At 35.2% G+C, this 17,681-nt stretch overlaps 1 protein-coding gene across 4 annotated transcripts in view; it reads left to right on the top strand.

Annotated features, from left to right (window-relative positions):
• GPC5 (glypican 5) overlaps positions 1 to 17,681 on the top strand; it is a 1,588,740-nt gene that overhangs the window by 1,017,932 nt on the left and 553,127 nt on the right. The gene's annotated exons all lie outside the window — the stretch shown is intronic.

Raw genomic sequence — 17,681 nt, forward strand, 5'->3', positions numbered from 1 at the left:
AGTTTATATAAAAATAAAATTTCAGTAATTACAAATGACATAACTTCCTGCCAAATAAAACCCTATTAATAATTTTTAAAATATTGTAATTTTGAGTATAATAAAGTGTTATAAATATTTAGAAAGCATCTATTGAGGGGGGAATTTAATCAGCAAAATGAAGTACAAAGACAAAAGTTATGGTTATGAAAGCAGAGGCACATTGTGGTGGGTGTGGTAGAAAGAAATCACTTGTGTAGTACAAGGATGTTTATAAATTGTCTTGCTTTCATCCTAAAATTTCTACTTTTAACCTTTGGCTTGATATCTTGATTTCTCAATTCCCTAATATCTTATCATGAATTATTTTAGAATTTTCTGGAAACTCTCATCACCTCTAATTGTTTGACTCTTAAAAGCTCTGACCTCTTACCTTTGCAGCTTCTTGCTCAACTCTGCCCTCTTCAATTGCCATGTTGTCCATTGCTTGTAACTCTTAATTTTCTATTTTTATTTTATATTCTGTAGCTTGGTGTTCCCACCCATGTTTAATTAATCATCGGTTCCTATTGATTGCTCATCAGTAACTGATTCTCCCCTGGAACATTGCAATAGCCTCCTAACTAGTTTCTCTGTACCCACTATTGGTAAATATTACTAATAACGATGCCAAATGATGCCTTACTTATGTGAGTATACTGCTGAAGACTCTGCCATTTCTTCTCATTGCTTTTATGTGAAATTTCTAAGTCCTAACAAATGGAAAGTTTGTCACCACTTTGTTACTCCAGCTTAGTTAAGTATTCAGACATCATCTTCAGGGAATTTTTTTAAGCCAATGAGTGGTTTTTGTTATCATATTGCTTTACACACATTTTTTGTACTTCACTTTCATATATTACAACAATTAGTATATCATTTTCTCATTCCATCTAGAACACAATATTTATATATTGAATATTTTAATTAAAAATTTAATAGCTAATATATGAAAGAGTATCATGTTGAGATATGAAGTTCACAACAGCTATTTGTTTTCTGTTTCGTTTAACAAGGAGCCAGTATTTGTCTGATTTCTTAGTTATGAGATAGGTCTGGTGGTGTCTGTTTCTCAGATTGTCAGAAAGTAGTGGGTGTTGAAACACCACTTAGACACTTACTGCAAAGTGATACTTTACCATCAGTTAGATCAATATGTCTGTGCCTACATCCCAGGAGCCAAGGAGAGCAGGAAATTGTTAATTACTGATAGAATTTGGAAGACCAAGTTCAGTTGCCCTGTCTTATGAGAAAGAAAAGTGCTTTCACTTTGATTTTGTGGTTGTGCTAATATTCTTGTCCTTAAACTACTTTTATTTTGCTTCTCTCTGAAATGAAACTGTAATCATGCTGTTACTTTGTTTTTCTTAAGGCTGCTTTATTTCATTTCCTGCATACTCAGATTCTACCGCTTTTGACGAACTAGGCAAACAAGTCTATTTTGAAATGAGTCAGAAATGTACTGAAACATAATGATATTCCTTCAATTTTTAAATGAACCCATCTTAGCATGATTTTGTAAAATTAACATTTCAATAGCTTCCTCCTAACACAGACCACATTTCAATCAAAGACACCTAGTATTCGCAAAATCAGTTTCAAATTTTGAACTAAGCAGCATAGCATTCATCATTAAATTACCTAAATGAAATGTGGCATAGTTTTATATTCTGCCAAAATGTGTTCTAAATAAAATATTTTATCATTTAATTCCTATTCATGTAATTTTACTGGATATATATTTTCTATTCCCATTTTCTCTAATCTATTGTCTAGGCGTATAAAAAGAGAGTTGAAGCCGACAACAACGACAAGCCCAATCTCACGTTCAAAAGGCAAAAAATGAAGGGCTGTCTAAAAGATAAGGATGAATAAGAATGCTTTCCTAAAATGATCAGATAGACATACTATTCATGTGACAAATAGCGAAAATCAGTTTTAAAAGGTTACTTTACTTCTCTAAACAAATGTTTCACAGCGTACAACACCCCTGACCCATAATTTTTTAGATATCTAAGTTGTCTTTTCAAAAATTTCACTTAACCCTATTCCAGGAGCCTATCTGTTTTAATAAATATATTAATATAATGTATACCTGTGGTCGATTCATTTTGATATTTGGCAAAAGTAATACAATTTTGTAAAGTTTAAAAATAAAATAAAATTGTAGTTGAAAAAAATAATAGCAGTTAGGGGTTCATTGTGTGTTCTTAAAAATTCTAAAGATTTCTCCCCTTTTATGGTTTCCTCTGTCTCTTTAAATTAACAGTTAATCTTTTTGCTGCCTTTTAGAAAATGAGAAACAATCGACATATAACTACATTAATTTCAGATATATATCATAATGATTCTATATGTGTATAGTGAAATGAACACTACAATATGGCTGTTGTTGTTTTTCAGTTTCTAAGTCGTGTCTGACTCTGCAACCCCATGAACTGCAGGATGCCAGGCTTCCTTGTGCTTCACCATCTCCCAGAGTTTGCTCAGAATTATGTCCATTTAGTCAGTGATGCCATCCAGCCGTCTCATCCTCTGCCACACCCTTCTGCTACTGCCCTTAGTCTTCTCCAGCACCAGGGTCTTTTCCAGTGAATCTGCTCTTCACATCATGTGGCCAAAGTATTGGAGATTCAGTTCAGAATCAGTCCTTCCAATGAATATTCCCAGGGTTGATTTCCTTTAGGATTGACTAGTTTGAATTTTCTTGAAGTCCAAGGGACTCTCAAGAGTCTTCTCCAGCACGACAGTTTGAAAGCATCAGTCCCTTGCCGCTCAGCCTTCTTTATGATCCAACTCTCACATCCATGTATGACTACTGGAAAAATTGTAGCTTTGACTAGATGGACCTTTGTCAGGAAAGTAATCTTTCTGCTTTTTAATACATTATCTAGTTTTGTCATAGCTTTCCTTCCAAGGAGCAGTGTCTTTTAATATGACTAGTTTGCATTTTTCATCACACACATACAAATGTTACTCTTATAAGAACATTTAAAATTTACTCTATCAACTTCCAAATATAGAATATAGTGCTGCAGTTACCATGCTGTATATCCCTGTGACTTATTGTATAACTGACTACGTTATGACCACTTTCACCCATTTCCCACCCCCACTTGCCATCTCTACAACCGCCAATCAATCTTTTTTCTGTAACTATGAGTTTGCTTTTGTTTTACGATTTCACGTATAAATGAAATCATACAGTATTTATCCCTCTCTGACTTACTGTACTTAGCATAATGCCCTCAAGAAAAGACAGAGGAACCAGAGATCAAATTGCCAATATCTGGTGGATCATCGAAAAAGCACGAGAGTTCCAGAAAAACATCTACTTCTGCTTTATTGACTACGCCAAAGCCTTTGACTGTGTGGATCACAACAAACTGTGGAAAAATCTTAAAGAGATGGAAATACCAGTCCACCTGACCTGCCTCCTGAGAAATCTGTATGCAGGTCAAGAAGCAACAGTTAGAACTGTACATGGAACAACAAACTGGTTCCAAATTGGGAAAGGGGTACTTCAAGGATGTATATTGTCACCTTGCTTATTTAAATTATATGCAGAGTACATCATGTGAAATGCCAGGCTGGATGAAGCTCAAGCTGGAATCAAGATTGTTAGGAGAAATACCAATAAGCTCAGATGTGCAGATGATACCACCCTTATGGCAGAAAGCGAAGAACTAAAGAGCTTCTTGATGAAAGGGAAAGAGGAGAGTGAAAAAGTTGGCTTAAAACTCAACATTCAGATAACTAAGATCATGGCATCTGGTCCCATCACTTCATGGCAAATGGATGGGAAAACAATGGAAACAGTGAGAGAGTTTGTTTTCTTGGGTTCCAAAATCACTGACTTTGGAGTCAGTGATTTCATGACAGCAGCCATGAAATTAAAAGACCCTTGCTCCTTGGAAGAAAAGTTATGACCAACCTAGACAGCTTATTAAAAAGCAGAGACATTACTTTGCCAACAAAGGTCCATCTAGTCAAGGCTATGGTTTTTCCTGGATGTGAGAGTTGGACTAAAGAAAGCTGAGCGCTGAAAAATTGATACTTTTGAACTGTGGTGTTGGAGAAGACTCTTGAGAGTCGCTTGGACTGCAAGAAGATCCAACCAGTACATCCTAAAGGAGATCAGTCCTGGGTGTTCATTGGAAGGACTGATGTTGAAGCTGAAACTCCAATACTTTGGCCACCTGATGCAAAGAACTGACTCATTTGAAAAGACCCTGATGCTGGGAAAGATTGAGGGCAGGAGGAGAAGGGGACAACAGAGGATGAGATGGTTGAATGGCATCGCCTTCTCGATGGACATGAGTTTGAGTAAGCTCCTGGAGTTGGTGATGGACAAGGAAGCCTGGCGCGATGCAGCCCATGGATTCTCAAAGAGTTGGACATGACTGAACGACTGAACTGAACTGCCTGAATATTTCATTTTATGTATACATACCATACATTCTTTATACATGCATCAATTGATGGGCATTTAGATTGTTTCCAGGTCTTGACTATTATAAATAATGTTATAATGAACATGGGGTGCATATAGTTCTTCAAATAAGTTATTGGTTTTCTTTGAATAAATACCTGTCAGTGGTGGTCTCTATCAAATGATAGCTCTATTTTTAATTTTTTGAGGAACCTTCATACTGTGCACAAGTGTTTATTTTCCCCCCACATCTTCACCAACACTTATTCTTTTGTCTTTTTGATAAGAGCTACTCTGTGTGAGGTGGTATCATATTGTGATTTTTATTTCCATTCCCCTTATGATTAGTGATGTTCAATACTTGCCTCTTGTGCCCATTCACCATTCATATGTATTCTTTGGTGGAATGTCTGTTTAGCTCCTTTGGCAATTTTTTAATCAAATTTTTTTCCATTGTGTTACATGAGTTCCTTGTGTATTTTGGATACTAACCTCTTATCAGATGTGATTTGCAAATATTTCTGTGATTTGGTAGGCTGCCTTTTCCTTTTGTTGATGGTCTCTTTTGCTTTTTAGTTTAATGTTGTCCTATCTGTTTGTTTTTGCCGTTGTTGCCTTTGCCTTTGATGTCATATTCAGAAAAACCACCTTCAGGACCAGAATCAGGGAGCTTATTACTTACTGTTTTCTTTTGGGAGTTGTAGTTTTAGGTTTAATGTTCAAGTTTTTAATCCATCTTGAGTTTATTTTTGTGTACAGTATAAGATAGTGATCCGGTTTTATTCTTTTGTGTGTAGCTGTCCTGTTTTCTCAAAACCATTTTTTGAAGAGATTTTTTCCATCCCTATTGCATTTTCTTGGCCGCTTTCTCATAAATTAATTAGCATATATGCATGAGTTTGTTTCTAAGCTCTCTATTCTGTTCAGTTGATATATGTTTAGCTGCCAATATCATACTGTATTGATTACTATCGTTTTGTAACATAATTTAAAATCAGGTAGCATGATTTCAGCTTTGTTCTTAAGATTGCTTTGGCTATTCAGGGTCTTTTATTTTTTCATATAAATTTTATAATTGTTTTTTTTTTATGTTAAAACAGTTAGAATTTTTATTAGAATTGCATTGAATCTGTACATTGCTTAGGATAGTATGGACATTTTAACAGTGTCAATTCTTCCAGTCTGTTGGCATGAAATATTGTTCCTTTATTTGTATCTCTCATCAGTGTCTTAAAATTTTCAGTGTAAAGGTCTTTCACTCCTTGGTTATATTTATTCCTAACTAATTTATTCTTTTTGACACAATTTTAAATGATACTTTAAAAAACATTCTCTTTTAGATAGTTGATTCTTAACTGATAATAGACATATTTGTTTAGATAAGAAATAAAAGACAAAATGGTACAAATAAAATGGTGGCTAATAGCTACACACGAAGTGGAGATTTTAATGATACCATGAAACTAGTATTAACTGAACTGATACCAATATTTTAAAATTATGAAAAATGGTACATTTCTTAAAATAACATAATTTATCAGAACTGATTTGTATTTACTCCTTCAGAGTAAATTTATTTAAAATCTAGAACATATTAAATGTTAAAATATTAGAAGCAGTCCTTTAAAAGCAAAAGAAAGTTAATCAACTGTCACCATTTCTATTCAACATGGTTTTGGAGTTCCTACCCCAGTTAATTAAAAAAAAAAAAAAATTACAAGATAAAGTAAATTAGAAATGCAATTGACTTTTATATATGATGTTATCATCTGCATAGAAAACACAAAATAATTCACCTATAAGTTGTTTGATATAATAGAAGATTTGAAAAGGTGCTAGATAAATGGTGTTATATAAAGAATTTTAAATATGGAAAAGCCCATTGCATTTCTATAAAAGCAGGAAACTGACAAGTTTAATTAAAGAAGAAAACATTTAAACTTGTATAAGATGACATCAAGTATTTCAGAATGTGTGGGTAGGCATGTTAAGTCACTTCAGTCGTGTCCAACTCTGTGCTCCCTGGTGAACTGTAACCCATTAGGCTCCTCTGTCCATGGGATTCTCTAGGCAAGAATACTGGAATAGGTTAACATTTCCTCCTCCACGGAATCTTTCTGACCCAGGGATTGAACCCTGGTCTCTTAAATCTCCTGCATTGGCAAGCAGGTTCTTTACTGCTAGCACCACCTGGGAAGCCCCATTTAAGAATAGATGTATGATGTAAATATACAGATAAAATTATAAAAATGAAGACTAAATCAATCAACAGGAAGATAATAGTGTGAAATGTTGATACTGTGAAATGTTGTTATCTGCCTAAATTGATCAGTGTTACTGAAATAAGATTCCAAAAGTATTTTTTTATGAGATTCAGTATGATTTTGCAATCAATGTGGAAGTGTAAAGGACAAAGATTAGTGGACTCAGATCAGCAAGAAGATAACTTACTAAATCAAATAAGACTTGTAAATTGTGATTATGAAAATAGTGTGGCATTGGTACAGATAGTCAAATTGATGAAATGCAGATACGTGATTCTATGGAATATTAATACATGATATATCTGAAATACAAGCAAATATGCTTGTTAAGATCTATATACAAAGTACATGTGCATATAAAAATTAATAAAATAGAAAGGATAAGCATGGCAATGTAGATTCTCAGACTGTCTTAGATTGTAAGGCAGATGGATGGGATTAAGGAGGAACCATTTGGTTGGTTGTAAATTTTGTTTTGGGTAATATTCATAGTACAAAATTTATTGAAAATAAATAATTGAATATTTAGCAGTCTATGCATAAACAGATGATCAAGATATATATTTATATAAATATCTATATATAATGCACAGAGGCTTATGGTTATTCCAGTGATTTGTGTAGATCAAAATTCAATACTGAACATAGTTTTAACGGCTTTTTGGGTATGGATAAACACTGACTCCATTAGCTAGGACACTAAACGTCTGGCACTCAGTGATTCTCTATTGTAACCAACCTACTATCGATTAATGCATTTTGATATTAAAATGTATATTTAACATGAAAGGATTAATAAAAATGTACACACACACTCAACACCACACACAGTTGGAAGTCTTTAGCTGTTTTGAATCTAAATGTACACATCTTACTTGGAACAGTAAATTTTTTTAGAACTCATTATATGCCTAATGATCAAAAGAACAAAGTTCATAAACAGATTTGTCTCCTTCTGTGCATTCTCTCAGTAACTCATTATCCACATTTTAATATTTGTTTTAGATTTGACCTTGTCAAAACATAATATATGATGATTATAAAGTTACACATGCCCTGAACTGGTAGCCAGTAAAACTTTTGTTTAATAATTTGACAGGTAATTCTGATCATAAATTTTGTTGACATAATTTTCACTAAGGAATCATGCTATTTTGTATTAAATTATGGATTCTCCTTGTCACTTCCTATTGATTATGACCATAGTAATACAGCTAAGATATATATAGCTTTTGCCTTAAAAATATCTCGAAGTATTTTATCAGGATTTTAAAATACTTTTTCCCCTTTATCAGTTAGAATTTCAAATAGAGAAATGATCTAGGTAATAAATTTGAGTAAGCAATAGTAGAAATGGGACTAGAGCCCATTTTGTACAATTTCAGATTCCTATTATTTAAAACTTATTCTTAAAATCATCTAACATTATATAGAATTTACTATGTACCAGATACTATTCTAGGCAATAATGCTGGTGATCCTTTTAATGAATGAGATAACATATAAGCAAAAATAAAGATAAAGCTAGATATTAAGATTTAAATGTGTGTATAGTACTGTAATGAAAGAATGGGCTAGTGCTGTGTTACGTGTAGTCAGAGCATCCTATCTCTGGGATATAAACTGAGATCTGAGCCTCAAGGAGTCAGTCATATGGGAATCAAGGGACGAGCACTGCAGACATAAACAGCACCTGTGCAAAGGTCCTAGACTGGAAATTACCTTTGGATGCTGGAGAGCATTGTATATAATAGAGAAAAGTGATATTCAATTGCCAAGAAAGAGGACAGTAGAATTGACTGATGGACATGGGACTAAATGCCCTACATTTGAATTACCTTTATGGAAAGTAGTTAAGAGAAATAAATTTTTATCAACATTAGCTCAGATTAGGAGAAGGCAATGGCACCCCACTCCAGTACTCTTGCCTGGAAAATCCCATGAATGGAGGAGCGTGGTAGGCTGCAGTCCATGGGGTTGCTAGGAGTCGGACATGACTGAGTGACTTCACTTTCACTTTTCACTTTCATGCATTGGAGAAGGAAATGGCAACCCACTCCAGTGTTCTTGCCTGGAGAATCCCAGGGACGGGGGAGCCTGGTGGGCTGCCGTCTATGGGGTCGCACAGAGTTGGACACGACTGAAGTGACTTAGCAGCAGCAGCAGCAGCTCAGATAATCTCTGGTTCTATAGCATTTAATGTTCTTAAAATTGATATGCTACTGATTAAATCATCATCTGTATGTGTATATATTTATATATATATATATGTATTTAATCTATTTGGAGAGAAGTTATTCACCTTGAAAACTAAAGTGCTCTAGAATATTTTGTGGTTTGTATGCAATATGACTTGATTTTGAAGACTGAAAAATAAATATCAAAAGTTCAAAATCAAAAGTTCAATGAAAAAACTATTTCAGTCTATTTTTATGAAGCTATAAAAATAACAGCTTCATCACCTTATTATATTTGAAGTAATCTGAAGAAATGTCCTCTGAATCCGTGATATTGACACCTATGGACCCTGCTTCCCTGTAGCCTCTCATGTTCTTTGCCCTTTGCCTTGCTCACTCCCACCCTGGAGAAGAGCTGTCCCAACCTGGAGAAGGGGTGCACCCCTGCTTCTCACAGCACTTACAGACTGCTGAGCCCCTTTGAGGTATTTGCCATCAAATTGTATATGTGGATCTCTTTTTACAGGCATACCGTCCTCCTCATTTTCCTTCTTTGTTAAAGATGATAGTACCTGCATTACTGTCTTCCTCTTAAACAATTTCTTTTTCTAACTGGATTATTCCATACCCACTTAGCTGATTGACTTCCCTGGTGGCTCAGACAGTTAAGCGTCTGTCTACAATGTGAGAGACCTGGGTTTGATCCCTGGGTTGGGAAGGTCCCTGGAGAAGGAAATGGCAATCCACTCCAGTACTATTGCCTGGAAAATCCCATGGACAGAGGAGCCTGGTAGGCTACAGTCCATGGGGTTGCAAAGAGTCGGATACGGCTGAGCAATCTTCACCAGTCTTCTCCGTAGCTGATTAGTTCAACATCCTGACTTCTCCGTTCCTTGTTCTCACTCGCAACAGCCCCTGACTGTCCATTCACTTCAGGCACCTACTTAGGAACTATACTCTCCTTCTTTATATCAATACTTATTTGACTGCTGCTAGATGTCTCAATGGAGAAGGCAATGGTACCCCACTCCAGTACTCTTGCCTGGAAAATCCCATGGACAAAGGAGCCTGGTAGACTTGCAGTCCATGGGGTTGCTAACAGTCGGACATGACTGAGTGACTTCACTTTCACTTTTCACTGTCATGCATTGGGGAAGGAAATGGCAACCCACTCCAGTGTTCTTGCCTGGAGAATCCCAGGGACGGGGGAGCCTGGTGGGCTGCTGTCTATGGGGTCGCACAGAGTCAGACACAACTGAAGCGACTTAGAAGCAGCAGCAGATGTCTCTAGGCCCTCAATTCCTCATAATTTGGCTTAGATTCACATTGTCTCTTATTGATCACTCCACTAAAGACACCAGTTCCTTTGACTCCTTTCCCATCATCATTCCTACGAGGCAAAACCTCAGCCCTATTTTAAATTCAGCTCTCTGATCGCTTTTGCTTCTCTCACAGTAAACAAAATCCCAAAGTCATAGGTGATCAAAACATTTAGCACAGTCCTTGTATATTGTTTAATTGATTCATTCTTTAATCAATTTTTTGTATAAATAGACATTGATAATACACATACTTATGAGATAATATGACCAAAACAGCAAAGAGTCCCAGGGTGGTTAGAGGGGAATGAACCAGAGCAAAAATTGGGGGATAAAGTCAGAGCTGATGAGGGAAGGAGAGGAGGAGCCAGAGCAAGTGATCCTTGAACTCTTCAGCATTTACTTAGAGTGAAATGGAATGTTCTGGTGGGTTTTGAGCATTACTGTGACAACATGTGGCTCTAGGGGAGAAAACATGAAACCAGGGAGAGGGAGACCAATTAGGTAGTTATTTACATATCCCCAGTTGGAGATTATCGTGTCTTGGGCCAGACCCTCCCTGGTGAAGATGGTAGGAAGTTATTTTATTTTAGATATATGTTGAAGAACTGAATAGATTTCTTGGTGGATTGGATATAGATGTGAGTGAAAGAGAGTCAACAACGGCTCGGTTGTGTTCAGCCTAAAGAACTGGAGAATGAAAATGCCAGGTTATAGAGAAGATAGAGAGTAAAGCAATTATTTATAATCTGATCCAGAATACCATCAGCATCGAAGTGCAGGAAGCAAGTAAGTAGTGTGCATTACAAAGGTCACAAACATGAATGTCTGTAAGAACAGATGAGTTAGACAAATAGGTAATGTGAACTTGACATAAATAACAAAGATTCAGTTAGCCTCAGTTTTGGGAAGGCAACATAAAATGGAGGGAACCAAGAAGCTTATGGTCCTTCTGTCATGTTCCATCATGTTCCTTCTCATCTAGCAAATGATCGGCATGTGGGAGTTTAGGCGCTGTCACTGAGTCTACCATTTAATCCAGGGAAGCAATAAACCTGGATTTTTAGCAGTAATTTTATTGATAAAATTATATAAATTATTTATAAATTAAAAATTATTTTTATAAAATAGCATTTGATAAGGCAAATTAATGAAAGAATAAGCACACAGAAAAGAACAATAACAACAAAGAAAGAAAACCCTTGGTCACAAAAGTCTATAGGCCTTAACTTGCAATATTTAGGGTGATAGGAAAACTTTAATTAAGCCTTGTGATCAGGAAGACTCAAACTTGAGTCCCATCAGGGCAAATTACAATGCTGGCTTACCATAGAAGCCAAACATTTAATTTCTCTGAGTTTCAGGCTCCTCCTACAAAAACAGAGTAGTTAGATTCTAAATTCTGCATATCTACTTAAGATTATGGATCAAGATTTTGATCAGGGCGACCTATAGGTGAAGAAAGCTGTCATATTTATGAAATCACATGAGCTGAGAGAGAGAGAATAGTTTCTTTGTTCCCCAAAGACAACTTACTAATAAATTTGTGTCTCATGGGACTGAAGTTTGTGGCTTCGTGGATAGCTTCCGAGTTCAACCACAATATAACCTGTAAAAAATGAGATGTAGACAGTCCAAGAATAGGATAATATTCTTGGCTTTTAGGAGTGGAAAGTGTCCCTATGCAGAATGAGGATGCTGATCATTTATCAATAAACTGAAGACAAAGACCTGGCTCAACAAATCTAAACAGATTTTAGAATTATATCTAATAATCCATTAGTAGAGTTGCTGGAAAGTAAAGTGATGTTTCTCAGAGTTCTGCTTGACATTCCTATGTCTGACTTGGGCAATACCTTAAACAGCTGGTGATCTACATGGATAAATTTGTGTAAATACAAGACACAGAAGTTTAAATTCAAACGTTGCATTTTTGCTATAGTCCTTATTCTAAATCTTTTTTTTTTTTTAAATCTTTTTAGAGGCAAGTTCCTCGACCATAATATTGAGATAATAAAAAAATAATTATTACTGTACTACTAACCCTTTAGCTTAGGGTAATGTAGAAGAACGAAACAATCTTCTTCTACTTTATCTTCTCACTCAGTGAAAGTTTTATACCTTTCTGTAACTCACATTGCTCTTATAGATGTATAAGTGAGTTTGTGTAAGCATTTGTGGTTCTCTCATTTTTATTAGATTGCAAAGATTGCTTTGAAAAAAACTGCATTCAGTCCATAAATAAGAAAGCTTATAGAGTGGATATTGTTATTGTTCTGAAGAAAGTTAGAAGATAGAGACAAATTTGTGGAAATGTGGAAACAGTAAAGATAAAACACATGAATAAGAATCAAAAGATCGTTTGGTGGTGTTAAAATGTGACCACAAAGACTGTTAACTGGTTCTTCTTAGTCTCTATCAAGAGAGGCAAAGATTATTGACTGACCAGGACAAGGAGATTTAGCTCTGTTAACAGAGAAATTGGCCAAGACAATTTCAGTCATTAATTTTAGTTATAAAAGAGGCTTACATAGCCTTGTTTTCTCAGCACAGTCACTAGCAATTCTTCTGCCTTTTAAAATTCAAGTACATAATTTATCCCAACAGAGGAGAAAGGGTGGGTTTTGTTGGTCTTTGATTTCTGTCATCACCAGGAACCCGAGTGTAAGTGTCAGATGTTGAGATGTCACAGAAAGCATTTTCTGTAGGATTGAATATCCATTTCTCAATTCATACATTGCTCTTCATGTTAAGCAAGCTGTGTTTGCTAAAAGTAGCTGAACTCTTGTCTTAGGTTTTAACCAATATCCCTTTAATGCAGACACAAAGATCTCAGATATCCTTCTATTTCTGTCCAAAACAAAGTAACAGGAATCAAGTTTAGCTTCATGTCTTAAACAACTCGAAAAAGAGATGATGTAGATCAGACAATGATTTTCATACATTGGAAATAAAAGCAAAGGGAAGGGAAATGGACAAAGAACTACAGGCACCTCAGCTCACTGCTTAGCTTTCCCAGGCCACTGTATAGGAAAGGGAAGTAAACAGACCTCAGAAGTCTCAGTGAGTTGAGAAAGCAGAAGCCAGAGTTCCTGAAGGCCAAGATGGCTAGAATTTGTGAAACAAATATCAGAGAAGATGGAGGATGAGAGAGATGGAAGGAGAGAGAGAAAGCCCTATGAAGAGAGTGACCCTCAAGTCTTTGTTTTGGTGCTGATTACAAAAGCAGAAGAGAGAATTACCCAAAATCTAAGAGAAAAATATTGGAATAGTTCCCGTTCCCACCAACCAGAATGGAAATCTTATAACACACAGGTTATTTGGTAGAATTGTCAGAAGGTTCTCTTATCAGTGGGGTTAAGTTGGCCCTAAATGAAAGCTGTTTTTGAGTTGCCTTTATGAAACTTAAAAACAAGCCTTGAAAGCATTTAACTATTTTCAAATAATTTGCATGCCAGAACGAAGGTCAACATTTAAAAAAAACATGAAAATGCAGCAACTAAGATTGTAAAATACGCAGTGACAATCACAAGTACTCTGGTAGGCAAAGAAATGAAAATGTCATCCACATTTAGGAGATAAATAAATAAAAATGGCGTCAGACTGAAAAATTTGATGGGCCTAGTAGACAGTGATGACAAAACAATGCTTATAGTTACTCTCCATATGTTCACGATAGTAGAGGAAAGCATGTGCGTGACTTGGAGAGAAATAGAAGATATAAAATAAAAGAGCTGAGGTATTTTATTAAGCTTGTAAATTTGAAAATTGGAAATCTGGCTTGTGAAAACTGAAATTCAGATGACTACATTGGTAGTATTCTGCAATGATACCCTATAGGGTTTACTAGGATATGGACTCATTCATCTTTTGCCCTCTGGTGGGCAGCACTCTACTAAGCCTATAGTTCCTGTAGTTAAATACTTAGTGTTTCCTGAAGAAATGTGCTAGAAACACAAAACTGGCCTTAGGTTATGTCTGACTATAACAAGGCATGAACCTGATTTTCAAATATTTTCCTAATTTTAGTAAATTGTAGAGGACATCATGTTTAGAGATTGTGATATTATGGTATATTTCTACTCTTGAGATTCAACATTGATTTTGGAAATACATTTTCATCTTGCTAATAAAGGATTTAGCATTGATCCTAAGTAGACTTATATAGCAGTCTTCCTATAAGTTTAATGTCTCTCTTTCCTTTTCCGGTTGAGTCTGTGAGAATAGGGAACAATTAAACCATGTATTCCCAGAGGAGTAATAATATAAAGTGAAGTATATTATATGAGTAAAATATATCAATGTATTGTAAAAGACAGCAAATAAAGCTCTGCAACTATTATTTAAAAACAATATATGTAAAAGCAAGATGCTCTCTACTCCAATTCTGGTTTTCTCCCTTATTGTCTCCCTATAATTGGATGAATATTCCACTTAACATTTTTAATTTGTAATTTATTTGACTAGTGGTTTAGTACCCTGTAGGAATGAGTGCCTCATGAATAACTTTCATTAACACAGGCAAACATGAGTAATAGAAGGCCTCAATAAAGTTAGCATTATTGCATCATTAAGGTTTTTTTTCCTGAAATTCTTCACATCTTGAGTGCACTAATAGATGTTAAAACATTATTTTATAAGGGCAATTCTGGTTTAATTTTTAAAAAAACGGAGTGTCTGAACAGATAGACTTGGATTTGAGTGTTTTATCTGACATTGCAATTGAAAGTTAAGGCCACCCACACTTATTACAGCTATTGCTGTTCTATTAAGTATTTGTCAGAAAAGAAGACAGAAGATTACTTTCTTTTGTACATCTAGAGCATTCAGCACTATACCTAAGAAAAAAATGTCACCCAGGCATCAACACAAATTTCATTTTTTGATTGAAACTCTGATAGTATTATTATTCAGACATTGGCATTAGTGCTTCAAGACTAGTGCACATATCACACAAATACAGTTCTGTTATTTGAAAAGTTCGACAGAGGATTTGGGAATTGACAGGTTGCAAAAATATTTGATTTGCAGTTTACTTGGTATACTTTCAGCATTATTGTTGCCTAGATTTATTTTACTTCAAAGCATAGTTTGAACTTCTCTGTATTGAGTCATCATTTTACACTCATTTCAGAACAGCTATATTAATAATCCATTTGATTTGTTGCTACATGTCGCATCTATACTGGTAATGCATACAAAGAAACAACCAAATACAAAACGGAAAAAGATGAAAACCGACCACATTAATCAGAAAACTCCCAAGTGCAGAGTTGGTAACGTTAGACTATCTGCTTCTAAAACAACAGAGAGTGATAGCTTCATAGCTGTGAGACTTAATCTATCCCGTATCCCGTAAATTTATAAACAAATTCATCACTATCACACTTAAACCATATTTAATTTTAATCACCCTGATGCATTCACTAAAAGTAATGTTTAGAAGGTCATTGGCTCATTTACGTAGTTGGAGTTCTGTTGCCACAAAATTTCTCTGTAAAGCAATGACATTCTAATGGATATGCTTATTGATATTTTCAGCAGCTAAAGCATTTTACTTTGTTTGTTCAAATTCTTGTCACTTTTTACCTTTCTCATAATATCAGTGACAAAATCTGAGGTTGATAAGAGATACTTTGTACTCACTATATAACAGATTAGTGATCATGTCATTTTTTATTTTAAAATTATTTTTTCATTTTTTACTTCCACCCTAAGACCCTTAAATTCTGGATGTATATCCTATTTACTTGCATAATTACAAAGGTTTTCCATTTCCTTCTTAACTTGTAAGGCAATTTTTTGGGGGAAAAAAAAAGTTTCTCTAGTGTCTTTGTGACCTGGAATGAAATATGAAAAATAGCAAACATTGGATTTTCCTCAGTGATGGAAATGAGGGCAGTGTATGTGAAAGGGCTTCCAAGACCCTTTTTAGGATGGATAAATCAGTTATATTTGTGGGAATGGTAAGCAGTAAAGCATTCAGTTACTAAAGATCTTTTATTATCACCAGTGAGCTGGAAACTGTACTCATAACCTCAGAAACAAACTGGTAAAAATTAAATAAAATCCTGAATTATGAAGTTTGTAAGAGTAACAAATAGCTTATGAGTTAATTATTATTTAAATTACTTTAAAATGCTAGGTATCAACTTTATATTCCTTTGAAAAGCTGGAGTCAGACTAATTAACTAAAGCCAGGCATACATATTTTTGAACTGAGGACTCCCTTTAGTTTTCCAGGGAGAAGAGTAATTACTGGCTTTCAGTTAATGTTCTTCATGTATGAGAAGAAAAACTGTCTTTAGGTGTTGTAGTCAGGCATGAACTTTATGCACTGACTTCTCTTTCCCTGTGCACCATCTCAGTGATATTTGTCCACATAAAATTTGAACTCATTCATAGACCAAACACATCAAGATAATATTTGTTGAACACTTAACTGTTTGCAAAGCACTAGGAGAGCCTCGGGTGATGTCACGATAAGAAAGATATAATCTCAGCCCTCACAAAGATGACAGTGAGTAAAAATGTAAGACAGTTGATTATTAGATTCTAATGTAATAACTGTCATATTATCATTGCATCTTTAGAACTATTTCTAATGTCTTGTTGCTGTATTTCCTTTGGTACCCCATATAATAGGAGTTTCCCAGGTGGCGCTAGTGGTAAAGAATCTGCCTGCGAATGCAGGCTAGATGAAAGAGATACGGATTTCATCCTTTGGTTAGGAAGATCCCCTGGAGGAGGGAATGGCAACCCACTCCAGTATCCTGGAGAATCCCATGGACAGAGGAGCCTGGCAAGCTATAGTCCATAGGGTCACAAAGAGTCGGACATGACTGAAATGACTTAACACGCATGCACATCCAATATAGTCCACTGAATCAAATGTGCACCCAATAAGTGAAGCCTGAATGAATAAAACTGGATATCAGTACCACAAACTATTCCAGGAAAACTGCTTTATGGGTCTTAAGCTATTTGCTCAATGAACTTCAATAAAAATGAATTAAGAGTAGTGATAGCATCAAATCTCAGAACTTCTCATCATAAAAATCCTTGCAGTTTAATGCATAATCACTTACCATTAACATTTCATTTCCCTATCTTTTGCCTGTGTTGTATTATATGTAGTAATTAGAATTGATTTTTATAGTATAATTTCACAAGATACCAAAATAAGTACTCTGCTAAAGGCCAGAAAAAGATTTATGGTATACTCTCAAATGCTAACTCTGATTCTATTAAAGAAAATCAACAAGTGTTTAATAAACCTATGTAGTCTGATATTCATTCAGTTCAGTTCAGTTTCTCAGTAGTATCCGACTCTTTGTGACTCCATGGACTGCAGCACTCCAGGGCTCCCTGTCCATCACCATCTCTGAGTTTACCCAACTCATGTCCATTGAATCATTGATGCCATCCAACCATCTCATCCTCTTTTGTCCCTTTCTCCTCCTGCCTTCAG

The sequence above is a fragment of the Bos indicus genome, chromosome 12 (genome assembly GCF_029378745.1).
Source record: "Bos indicus isolate NIAB-ARS_2022 breed Sahiwal x Tharparkar chromosome 12, NIAB-ARS_B.indTharparkar_mat_pri_1.0, whole genome shotgun sequence".
Lineage (NCBI taxonomy): Eukaryota > Metazoa > Chordata > Mammalia > Artiodactyla > Bovidae > Bos > Bos indicus.